The sequence below is a fragment of the Miniopterus schreibersii genome (assembly GCF_964146895.1).
Source record: "Miniopterus schreibersii genome assembly, chromosome: 3".
Taxonomy (NCBI): Eukaryota; Metazoa; Chordata; class Mammalia; order Chiroptera; family Miniopteridae; genus Miniopterus; species Miniopterus schreibersii.
Window position 1 is genome coordinate 2,048,197 of NC_138103.1, and position 12,611 is coordinate 2,060,807.

Here is a 12,611-nt window from a genome sequence, read left to right on the forward strand (position 1 = left end):
TGGATGGATGGATGGATGGATGGATGGATGGATGGTTAGAGGGGTGGGTGGATGGATGGATGGATGGATGGATGGATGGATGGATGGATGCATGGTTAGAGGGGTGGGTGGATGGATGGAAAGAAGGAAGGAGAGATGGGTTTCCTTATTCATCCATTCAACCAATATTTAAACGCCTATGTGAAGTGTTCACTGAGCCACGTAGAAGGGCACAGCGAACAGGACAGCAGAGGTTCTGCTCAGTGCTCATAGCATCTCGGGGTTTGTATGTGCAGACGGAGAGACTGTGCCCAGATGGGAGGATTTTACTGACTGTTCCACCCTTTACTGACTACTCACTACTTACCTGACACAGTGCTAATCACCCTCCATGTATTCACAACAGCCCAACGAGGTTCGTCTTCATTACTTCTCACCCCATTTCCAGATGATAAAAACAAGGTACAAAGAAGCTATCAAAATTCATGTAGATAAAAAAGTATCTGCCTTGGCACAGAAGTTGGTACATCCAAACAGGGTGGACAGTTTGCTAATGGCCCTTCTTGGCCAGAGACCCAGAGTGCAGCGCCTCTGTGGGATGCCAGCCTATGTGGGAAGGTGCAGGCTGCCCTCCTGCAGGTCATCTGAACCCCGTTCCCTCCTCCACACCCACAGCACAATGCACAGGATGTGTCTTGTACCCTTCCTCCGTGTCCCTGCAAACTGTAACATAAGGTATCTGCCTCATTCTTGCCCAAATCCTGCCAAGTGCTGCTTCTGGAATATTTCTCTCCTGTTCTCACCCAAGCCGTAGTCAGTTCTTGCTTAGGCTCTTGAAGAAAATCATTCATTATATGCCCTCCAGGTGCTAGGCCCTGCGCTGGACACTTCTCACACATGTTCCCGATACTCACAGCAAACATTTTCCTGTCATTCACCTGCTGCTCCCCCACTTCACAGACAGGCATTCCCGGGGGCATTACTAGAATAAACCTTCATCTGCTCTCCCTGCCTCACTGCGTTCGAACCCAGTCCTTTGACCCAGGGAGCAAGCAGGGCACAGGTTGGCTCTTGGGTCCAGGCTTGGTGATCAGATGTCTCCACCTCTGCCCGCTGTCTGCTCTCCCTGCTTCAGTTTCCTCTTCTATAAAAAACGGGCCCATGGTGGTGCCCACCCCCACAGGGTTGTCTTGTGGGTGAAATGAGCAGTGTGCTTAGCACAGTGCCGCGATCAGAGCAGATGCCCAATAAAGCGTAGCTATTAATATAGTTTGTATTGGTCAGAGTAGGCTAACCTGTGTAACAAATAACCCAGCATTTCAGTGGCTCAATATAATCAAAAAGGACTCATTGTTCAAATAGTGGCCCATAGCAGGCTCTTTACCAGGTGGTGACTCCGGGATCCAGGCCACTTCCCTCTTGGAGACCCACCTTCTAGGTCCTCAGATCTCCAGCCAGCACATGGGGAGAGAGAGAATGCTGGGCTCTGTGCAGGGGGTTTCACGGGTGAGGCCTAGCAATGGCCAGTGTCACTCTCGCCGGTGTTTGATTGGTGAGAATTCAGTCACACGGCTCTGCCTGACCACAGAAGCGTCTGGGAAATGGAGTCTGGCTGTGCCACATACACTGGAAAAGAACGGGTTTTGTGAGCACGGAGCCCTTTCTGCCCCACAGCAGGTCTTGTTCCCCAGGCTGTCAGTCTAACCATGCCCTTGGCTGACTCGGAGCCTTTCAGCGCCTCCCGGGCAAAGCCAGGCTCCCTCAGCCAGCACCACCCAGGCTGGTCTCCTGCCCGTGACCCTGAACAACCTGTCAGGGGAGCCATGTGCCCTCGCCCCTCTCTGCCCACGCCATGCGGTCCCTTGTTTTTGGAGTTCTCTTGCCCTCTTGGCCAACTTCTCCTCGTTCAAATCTCAGACCAGGTATCTGTTCTCCCTGACCCCTGGGCCTGCTGGGTGCCAGTCCTCTAGAGCACGATTTTCAACCTTTTCATCTCATGGCACATAAACTAATTACTACAATTCTGTGCCATGCCTAAAATATATTTTTTGCCAATCTGACAAAAATTGGTATAATTTTGATTCATTCATACCAGGCAGCTACTGTGTTGGCTATTGTCATTTTTTTATTTGACAGTCTCAGGGGAAAGAGGTCAGTGCCCCTGACTGAACACTCAGATACCGCATGTTTTAAACGTTCTTGTGGCGCACCAGTGTTCCGTGGCGCACCGGTAGAAAATCACTGCTCTAGACTTGCCCCTCCCTCCCTAGAGCCAGGGCTGGACTCAGTAGCTCCGAAACCAGTGGCTCTCCAGGGAAAAAACTGAATGTCATTCAGGCCAAACAGGATATTTCCACAACATAAGAACTTTTGCATGGCCTGATGCCTCCCTCCGTAGGCAAAAACCCAAAATCATTAAAATAATCGGTGGGCTAGGGATATAATGTCTTCCCAAGAAATCATTTGACTGGCAAACTTTCCAGTCCTCGCCCCAGGTCCAGCCGGCACGACCAGGGCTGTAATTTGTATGGCTGTGCAGATGGCGACAGTGCAAGACGTCTCTGCATCTGCGGGCACCTACGTGCCCTCCACCAGCGGGCCGCGCTCTGCCGGGCACACTGCCCTTCCCTCCTTCCTCGAATGGATGGCTGCGCTGTCGAGCAGGAACGGGACTCTGGTGCCATGGCCTTGAGACCATGAGGCGCAACTTACCAGAAGGTGGGTCATTGGTGACATCACCCTGCCACCAGACTACCCCCAAGAGCAACTTCTTGTCAAATCAGCCTGCACGTCCCAGATTGGGCTCCAGGGCACCCCGGAGAGCCACGGTGAGCTCGGAGAGGGGCTGTGGGATATTTTAAATCTTCAGGGGAAGGATAGCGATGGTCAGTATTTGTCAGACACCACGCGAATTACTGGCTCAAAGTAATTCACAATTTTCATAGCAAGGAGCCCTGCATTCCTTTCAGTGAGCATCATGTCTCTGCACAGCTGGTCTCGGGGTAACCCGTGGAAATGAATGCAGACGGGAAAGTGAGGTTCGCTCCCAGCAGCTGCGCAGGCCCCAAGGCACCCCCCCACCCCCACGGTAAGTAACTGTAGTGCTCAAGAACTCGATTAAATCGCATTATTTAATTATAGATATTTAAGAAGGAAATAAAAATATAAATAAAAACTTATTCTTTTCAATATATGTGTGTCTTTTTCAAACGGCTACTAAGTTGTTAAGACATAAGTACTAAGATTCCTGGCGCTGGCTTCTGAGTAAACAGCACTAGGCATTCTTTGGCCAGGAACATCGGGAACCAAGGACGTGTGGGGGCCCTGGGTGAGCGCCGCCTGCCCGCTGAGGCCTGCGCCCAGGTTTCTATCTTCGCAGCAGAGGCTTCCGGCTGATAGCCCCCCGCCCCCGGGCCCAGAGATACTGGGCTTCCTCCTGACAGTTTCTCCTGAATGTGGCCACTGTTTGCAACACAGATGCTGAGCTGTGCTCCTGGACAATCACGAACAGCACAGAACCTCTCCCTTGTTTCTGAAATGTGGCTTCATTCCCACCCAAAGGGCCCCGTGGTCGTGTCCAGCGATGGTACCTGGGACTCGGGAAACTGAGTGGCTGAAGATGCGGCTGGCTTCCACCTGTCTGTCTGCCCAGATCTCAGGTTTGGTCTGACCGTGAGCACCTTCCTCCCTCTTAGAAGCCAGCAGCCCCGCCACCCCTAGCAGTGCCAGGTCAGATGCCGATGTCCGGTCACTGGTCCGGGCATCACCCTGCTTGGCTAGTTCAGGTCTCACCCACTGAGCCTCAGCCCCGGGGCCGCCTGCAGCCGTCGGCGCGGGAGTAACAAGGCTCCCTGCGCGGGACAGTCGTAAACACCAGCACAGTCCACAGGGGACCCAGACGGTCCCTTGTCGTCTTCTGCTGCTGCTTTTAGTAGATAGTAATAACCATTAAAATTAAATAATTCTACAGAAGAGGAAACCCAAATGGCCAAGAAACATGAAAAGACAATCTAACAGCCAGAGAAAAATTCAAATTAAGGCAACAGAACAGAAAAAATTTTTTAAGTGATTAACACTCAATACTGACAACGATGGAGAAACAGGCAAACTCCTACGTTGCCGGTGGAAGTCACTTGCTACAGCGTTTGCAGCGCAATCCTGCAATACTTGCTCGGTATTTAAACCCCCGTGCCCAGGACCGGCAGCCGCCTGGCTGCAGGCTGGTGCTGTGGAAACACACGCTCTGGTAGGGAAGCCTGTGCGTCAGGGACCTGGGCCTCATCGTTGCTTATTGTAGAAAAGTCTGGGAACTATCCCAGTGGCCACAGTCACGACAGCAATTGAGCTAAACAGGGACCGTGTACTCCAGAGCAGATGTCACTCTCAGCGTTCAGGTCCCCCTAGTTTTACTCACCCTCAAGCTTTCAGACAGTCTGTTTCTTCAACTCAAACTGTTTCCTCAATCTGGCGAAATCCTCCTCATCCTGCTAGTCTCAGCTTAGACATGATGATGTTGTAAGAGAGCGAGAAAGGCCCAGCGCGGGGCTCAGTTGGGGCGCCGTCCTGTGTGCCAGGGTTCGAGTCCCTGTCGGGGCACATACCTAGGTGGTGGGTTCAATCCCCGGTTGGGGCACATAGTGGAGGCAACCAATCTATGTTTCTCTCTCTCCCTCTCTCTCTCAAATCAATAAAAAATATATATCCTCGAGTGAGGATTCAAAAGAGAGAGAGAGAAAGTAAGAGACAAAGCATCGAGGGAAAAGGTGAATTTCCTGGACCTGTTAGCAGATAAACCAAGGTCACAAAGTGAAAAGAGTCAGACCCACAAGGGCACACACTGAGCCCCTTGCGGTTCAAACACCAGCAAAGCCAGCGGCTATTGGCTTTGGGGGCGGCTGGTGGGACGGGTGTGTGGAGACAGCTGGGGCCCTGTCACCTGCTCCCAATCCCGATGCTGGCTGCCCGCGTGGGTCTACATGGTGAAAATTCATGCAGCTGTTACAATCTGTGTACTTTCTGTGTGTGTTTTATACGTCGATGAAAAGTTAAAAATAAACCGATCTGTTTCTAGGAATAACCTTCTAGGCATAACCAAGAGGAAGCCTGTGGGTGAGTCTGTGGTCCCTAAGAGCAGGGCCCTGACTCAAAGGTGCTGCCAGCTGACACACTGCCCGGGGGACAGTGAAGCGCATTTGGGAATCGCCCGCACAGCGCTTCACGGGGCCGCCCTCCCCTCGCTCGCTGAGGCCGGGCGGGGCGAGAAAGGTGTTGGCCAGCAGGCCCGGGCGGCGCACAGGGCCAGGCGTCCTCCGACAGCTCCCTCGGTTCCCTAGGTTCCTCCTGAAGCAGGAACAGCTCGCTGCGGCAGAGCTCGCGGGCAGGAGTCGCACACTGGAGGTGCGCAGTTGCGTGGCCCTGACCCACGTGCACACCCACAGGCAGGAGCTCACGCGGATCACCTTCCAGCGCCTCCTCGCCACCCTGCTTCTGTTCTCGGGCCACCGTGAACCTGTGTTCTGCCATTCCAGGCGAGACCGAATTTTCTAGAATTTTCTATAAATGGAACCACGCCGTCTGTGTTTTTTTTAACGGGGCTTCTTTCCATCAATGTATTTGTTTTAGATCCACCCGTGTGGCCGTGTGGGCTCGCTGCTCCCGCTTTGCAGCGCCCTGCTGTAGGATCCCCCATGTCTATCCGCCACCCACGGGGCCTTTCTCCAGCTTCACGATGGCGCGATGCACCAGCCTATTACCGACACGGGCTCTCATTTATGTGGAGGGAACACCGGGAGGGGAACGGCAGGTGTGCATTTGACTTTGAGGGAGCCGCCGACCTGTCTTCCAAGTGCCCGCGCAGCCCCACCAGGCCCAGCCCCGCTCCCAGCCGCAGGCAGGTTCGGGCCTCGGGCACCCTCAGGGGCGCTCGGCGCTCTCGGGGCTTCACTCGGCTGAAAACGGCTGGGGCACGTGGAGGTGCACCCCCCAGGGTGAGCTCAGCCAGTCCCGGGGTGTGATGCGCAGCTTGGCGACTGTGGTCAACGAAACTTCTGTGTATTTGACAGTTATTAAGAGAAGATCTTGCCCTGCCGGGCGTGGCTCAGTGGGTGAGCGTCGACCTGGGATCCAGGCAATCAGGGTTCGATTCCCGGTCAGGGCACATGCCCGGGTTGCGGGCTCGATCAATGACTCTCTCATCATCGATGTTTCTATCTCTCTCTCTCTCCCTCTCCTTTCCTCTCTCTGAAATCAATAAAGATATATTAAAAAAAGAGAGAGCGAAGACCTTAAATGTTCTCATCACAAAAAAAGCTTGTGACTCTGGGTGAAGGATGTTGACCAGACTTGTGGTGATTATTTCCCAACATGTGCAAATATGGACTCACGTTGTATGCCTGAAAGCAATATAATGTTATATGTCAATTATATCGCAGTAAAGAACCAAAAATTAATAAATAAAAGCCCAAGTGGAACAAGAGAACCAAGGACATCCCTGTGCTTTTGTTTCTCCGAGAGAATTTTTGTCCAATGGACAATTTCTGATTCTAATAAAAGTGTCAAACTGCAACATTCTTTAAGTGCTACCAACTTTTAAGAAACACAAAAGTGACAATATTTGTTCATTTCTTAAAATAAATATATGGTCATATTGAACATACTTTCCCAAACAGCACACATTCCCTCCACCTCCAGCGCCCCCCAACCTGAAGGTCCGTCCGTCGTGTCCATCGAGCTTGCTGGGCTGATTCACGTCTGTCTGTCTGTCGGGTCAGAGCGCTCACAGGGCCCAGGAGGGAAGGAGAGCCCACTGGCCTTGGTGGGATAGTCATGCCCAGATGCCAGTCTTCCTTCCTCCATCTGTCTCTGCCCTATGTGCACAATTCCAGGCTCAGAATTAAGTTCAAGGCAAAGTTATCCTGTGGCCATTCACTTTAAAGGACACTGAGCAAGAAGGTAACTTTATAAAAGTGCATGTCAAGGGGTAATCTTTAATTCATTGAAAATGAACGGGGCAGGAAGGCACCAGGGGGTGGAAGTGAGGCTGTGTGAGCCCTTGGAGATGGAAGAGGACGCCCCACGCGGCTCACCCTCGGCGCCATGGCCGTGGGCGCGGGGTCACTGTGGGTGGGCCTGCCTGTGCACTGCCCACGCTCAGCAGCAGCTCCAGCCTCCACCCACTAGGAGCACCCACCATCCAACCAAAAATGACAACTAAAAATGTCTCCAGGTACAGCCAGGTGTCCGCTGGGGGGCAAGACTGCTTAGGAACCGGAGAGGATTTGGCTACTGTGGAAATTCTTCTGTGCAGCACCCACGGGTGGTGATGACGCCCCCAAGATAGATCCCGGCGTTCAGACCTGCGACGTGGCACCTGGAAAACGAAGGTCTTGATGTTGCTCGGACGTTACTCCCGGCTTTGCTCTCTCCCGTTGCTTTACTGATGTGACCAGCAGACTCTCAGCGGCACCTTCTGTTTGCACAGCGCTGGGCCAGGCAGCGTCTGGAATCAGCGCACGGTCCAGGGGCCTGGGGCGGAGGTTCTCCTTCCTCCCAGGCCTAGTCATGCTTCTTGTTTAATTTTGCATTGAGGTAAAATAGACAACATTTGAGTCATTTCTAGGTGCACAGTTTGGTGGCTCTGAGGACGATCACGCTGCTGTGCAGCCATCACCACCGTCGCTCCGAACGTTTCATGCCCTCAGACTGCAGTTCCACCTCCCTCCAGCACGGCCCCACCCCCACCAGACCCCAGCCCCGGCCCCGCAACTCGTCATTCTACTCGCTGTCTCTGGATTGGCTGCTCCAGGTTCCTCGTGTAAGTGGGACCCGCAGCGCTTGCCCTTTGTGGCTGGCTTATTGCACCCGGCATCACGCCCGCAAGCCCCCCTGCTGCGGTGGCCGCGTTTCCTTCCCCTGAGAGCCTGAGTGATGCTACGCTGGGCGTACAGACAGTGTTCGCTTTGCCCCTCTGTCGACGGACACTGGCTCGTCTCCACCTTTGGTTATGAATAATGCCGTATGAGCATGAGTGTAATCGTTCTTTCTTGATTGCTACAAAAATTAAAATGTCACTCCTTTTCTTAAAATTGCTAAAGTCCCTTTTTCCTGGGTCAGTGCTTGGCCCCCCTAATTCTCGCTCTGGCTCTCGGTCCCCTGCTCTGTCCCTGTAATTGACATCCAGCATTAGTGAACATAGGGGTGCACATATTCTTTAGAATCAGTGTTTCAGGTTTCTTCAGATATATTCCTAGACGTGAGATCGCTGGGTCGAAAGGCAGCTCCATATTTAATATTTTGAGGACCCTCCACGCTGTTTTCCACAGTGGCCGCCCCAGTCTGCATCCCCACAGCAGTGACCAGGGTCCCCTTTCTGCACACCCTCGCCATATTGGTGAAAACAATATTACATGAGATGTCTGAAATTTTACTGCCTATGTTTTCTTCTAGGATTTTTATGGTTTTGCGACTGACATTTAAGTCTTTTATCCATTTTGAGTTTATTTTTGTGTATGGTGTAAGTTGGTGGTCTAGTTTCATTTTTTTGCATGTATCTGTCCAATTTTCCCAACATTATTTATTGAAGAGACTGTCTTTACTCCATTGGATGCTCTTGGCTCCTTTGTCAAATATTAATTGACCATAATGGCGTGGGTCTACTTCTGGGGTCTCTGTTCTGTCCCACTGGTCTATATGCTTCTTCTTGTGCCAGTGCCAGGCTGTTTTGATGACAGTGGCTTTGTAGTATACCTTGATATCTGATACTGTGATTCCTCCAACTTTGTTCTTCCTTCTCAAGATTGCTGAGGCTATTCAGGGTCTTTTTTGGTTCGATACTAATTTTTGGAATATTTTTTCTAGATCTGTGAAATATGCCATTGGTATTTTTAATAGGGATTGCATTGAATCTGTAGATTGCTTTGGGTAGTATGGACATTTTAATGATGTTAATTCTTTCAACCCATAAAGACGGTATATGCTTCCACTTGCTTGTATCTTCCTCTAGTTCTTTTTTCAGTGTCCTATAGTTTTCGAATACAGATCTTTTACCTCCTTGGCTAAGTTTATTCCCAGGTATCTTATTATTATTATTTTGCAATGATAAATCAAACTGTTTTTTTAGTTTCTCTTTCTGAGAGTTCATTATTGGTGTATAAAAATTCCATCGGTTTCTGGGTGCTAATTTTGAATCCTGCTACTTTGCTGAAATCATTTGTTAAATCTATAAGTTTTTTGGTGGCATCTTAAGAGTTTTCTATGTACAATATCATGTCACCTGCAAATAATGACAGTTTTACTTCCTCCTTTCCCATTTGTATGCCTTTTATGTCTTCTTCCTGTCTGATGGCTGTGGCAGGGACTTCCAGTATAATGTTGAATAAGAGTGGTGAAAGTGAACTTGTTCCTGTTCTTAGGGGAAAAGCTTTTAGTTTTTGCCCATTGAGTATGATGTTGGCTGTGGGTTTGTCATGTACCGTCTTTATTATGTTGAGGGATGATCCCTCTATTCCCACTTTACTGAGAGTTTTTATCAAATATGGGTGCTGGATTTTGTCGAATGCTTTTTCTGCATCTATTGATATGATTGTGTGATTTTTTGTTGTTCAATTTGTTTATGTGATGTATCACATTTATTGATTTGTGAATATTGTCCCAGCCTTGCATCCCTGGAGTAAATCCCACTTGGTCATGGTGTATGATCTTTTTAAGTATTGCTGGATCCAATTTGCTAATATTTTGTTGAGGATTTTAGCATCTATGCTCATCAGGGATATTGGCCTGTAATTCTCTTTCTTTGTAGTGTCTTTATCTGGTTTTGGAATTAGGCTAATGCTGGCCTCATAAAAACAGCTTGGAAGTGTTCCTTCCTCTTGGGTATTTTGGAATAGTTTGAGAAGGATGGGTGTTACTTCTTCTTAGAATGTTTGGTAAAACTCATCCTTAAAGCTATTCAGCACAGCACTTTTGTTGGCTGGTTGGGAGGTTTTTTTTATTTCTGCTTCAATTTCATTAATTGTTATCAGTATATTCGGGTGTTGTGATTCTTCCTGATTGAGTTTTGGAAGATTATATATTTCTAGGAATTTGTCCATTTCTCCCAATTCATTGGCATATAGTTGTTCATAGTTATTTTCTTACAATCCTTTGTATTTCTCTTGGGTCAGTTGTTACTTCACCTCTTTCGTTTCTGATTTTGTTTATTTGGGTCCTTTCTCTTTGTTTTTTGATGAGTCCGGCTAAAGGTTCATCAATCTTGTTTATCTTTTCAAAGAACCAGCTATTGGTTTCATTGATCTTTTGTATTGTTTTATTAGTCCCTATGTCATTTATTTCTGCTCTGATCTTTATTTTTTCCTTCTTTCTACCTCCTCTGTGTGTTTCTTGTTCTCTTTCTAAGTCTTTAAGTTGTAGGGTTAGAGAGTCTGTTAGAAGTTTTTCTTGTTTTTTTCAGGTAGGTCTGTAGTGCTATGAACTTCCCTCTCAGGACTGCTTTTACTGTGTCCCATAGATTTGGGGTTGTTGTGTGTTCATTTATTTCCCAGAAGTTTTTGATTTTTTTCTTGATCTCATTGATAACCCATTCATTGTTTAATAATATGCTATTTAGCCTCCATATGTTTGAATGTTTTTGTGGGGACTTTTGTAGTTTTGTGCCATTGTAATCTGAGATGCTTGATATGATTTTGATATGATTTCAATTGTCTTGAATTTGTTAAGATTTATTTTGTGTCCTAACGTGTTCTATCTTTGAGAATGTTCCATGTGCACTTTAGAAGAATGTATATTCTGCTGCTTTGGGATGACATTTTCTGTCAATACTAATTAAATCCAATTGATCTAGTGTGCTGTTTAAGGTTGTTGTTTTCTTGTTGACTTATTTTTATTTTTATTTTTATTTTTTGGTCTGGAAGACCTATCCAGTGATATCAGTGAGGTGTTAAAGTCCCCTACTGTGACTGTATTACTATCAATCTCTCCCTTAAGAGTCCACCAAGATTTTTTTTTATATATATTTAGATGCTTCTATATTGGGTGAATATATATTTACAAGGGTTATATTTTCTTGTTGGATAAATCCCTTTACTATTATTTAGAGACCTTCTTTGTCTCTTGTTATGGCCTTTGCTTTGAAGTATATTTTCTCAGATACGAGTATTGCTACCCAGGTGTTCTTTTTTCATTTGCATGGAAAAAAATTTTCTGTCCTTCACTTTCATCCTGTGTGAATCTTTTGTTCTGAGTTGGGTCTCTTGTAGACAGCATATATATGGATCATGTTTTCTTATCCATTCAGCTACCCTAGGTCTTTTGATTGGATCATTTAATCTATTTACATTTAAGGTTATTACTGATAGGTATTTATTTATTGCGATTTTTATTCCTTATGCCTATGTTTCTCTCTCCATTTCTACTTCTAATTACAGCAGTCCCTTTAATAACATTTCTTATAATGCTGATTTGGTGGTAATAAACTTCTTTAGCCTTTTTATTATTTTTGTCTGGGAAGCTCTTTATTTCACCTTCAATTTTGAATAATAGCTTTGCTGGATGTAGTAGTCTTGGTTTCAGATCCTTGCTTTTCATTTCTTTGAAAACTTCATGCCATTCCCTTCTGGCCTGTAGTGTTTCTGTTGAGAAATCAGCTGACAGCCTTATGGGAGCTCCCCTGTAGGCAACTGACTATCTCTGCCCTTCAGAGTCTCTCTTTGTCTTTAACGTTTGTCATTTTAATTATGATGTGTCTAGGTATGGGTCTCTTTGTGTTCATCTTGATTGGGACTCTCTGTGCTCCCTGAAGTTGTGTGACTTTTTCCTTCACAGGTTAGGGAATTCTTCTTCCATTATTTCTTCAAACATGTTCTCTATCCCTTGCTCACTTTCTTCTCCTTCAAGTACCCCTATGATGTGGATGTTTTTACCATTTCATGTTGTCCCAAAGTTCCCTGAAACTGTCCTCATGCTTTTTGTTTTTCCTTTTTGCTCCTCTGATTGATTTTTTTTCCTACATTGTCTTCTAATTCGCTGATTCAGTTCTCTGCTTCTTCTAACCTACTGTTAATTCCTTCCAGTGAATTCTTTATTTCAGCTATGTCATTGTCCATTTCTGACTGGTTATTTTTCATGTTTTCCATGTCCTTTTTTCATGCTGTTGAGCATGCTAAAAACCATTCCTTCATACTCAGTTTTTGAACAATTGTTTCCCTTCATTTAGTTCAGGTTTTCTTCTGGAGATTCTTCCTGTTCTTTCCTTTAGCACCTGTTTTTTGTTTCCCCATTTTTGCTGTTTCTTTGTGTTTGTTTCTGTGTATTGGATAAGACTCCTATGCCTCCAAGTCTTGGCAGGGTGGCCTTCTTGTGGGACCCAGTGGTGTAGTCTCCTTGATCTTCTGAGCTGGTTGCTCTAGGAATGTCCCTTGGGTATGTTATGTCAGACCTCCTGTTGTATTTGGGTCTTGATTGCTGTTGTCCCATTCATGGGTGGGCTCAGACCTCAGGCTTGTGGACTGTGAGACTCTACCCCAACTATGTTTTGCCAACTGTTATACAGGTGCTGACAGAACAAAAGAAGACCAAATTGAAAACAACACAAAAAACAACAAAAGACTAAAAAAGAAAAAATGACTACTAAAAGACAC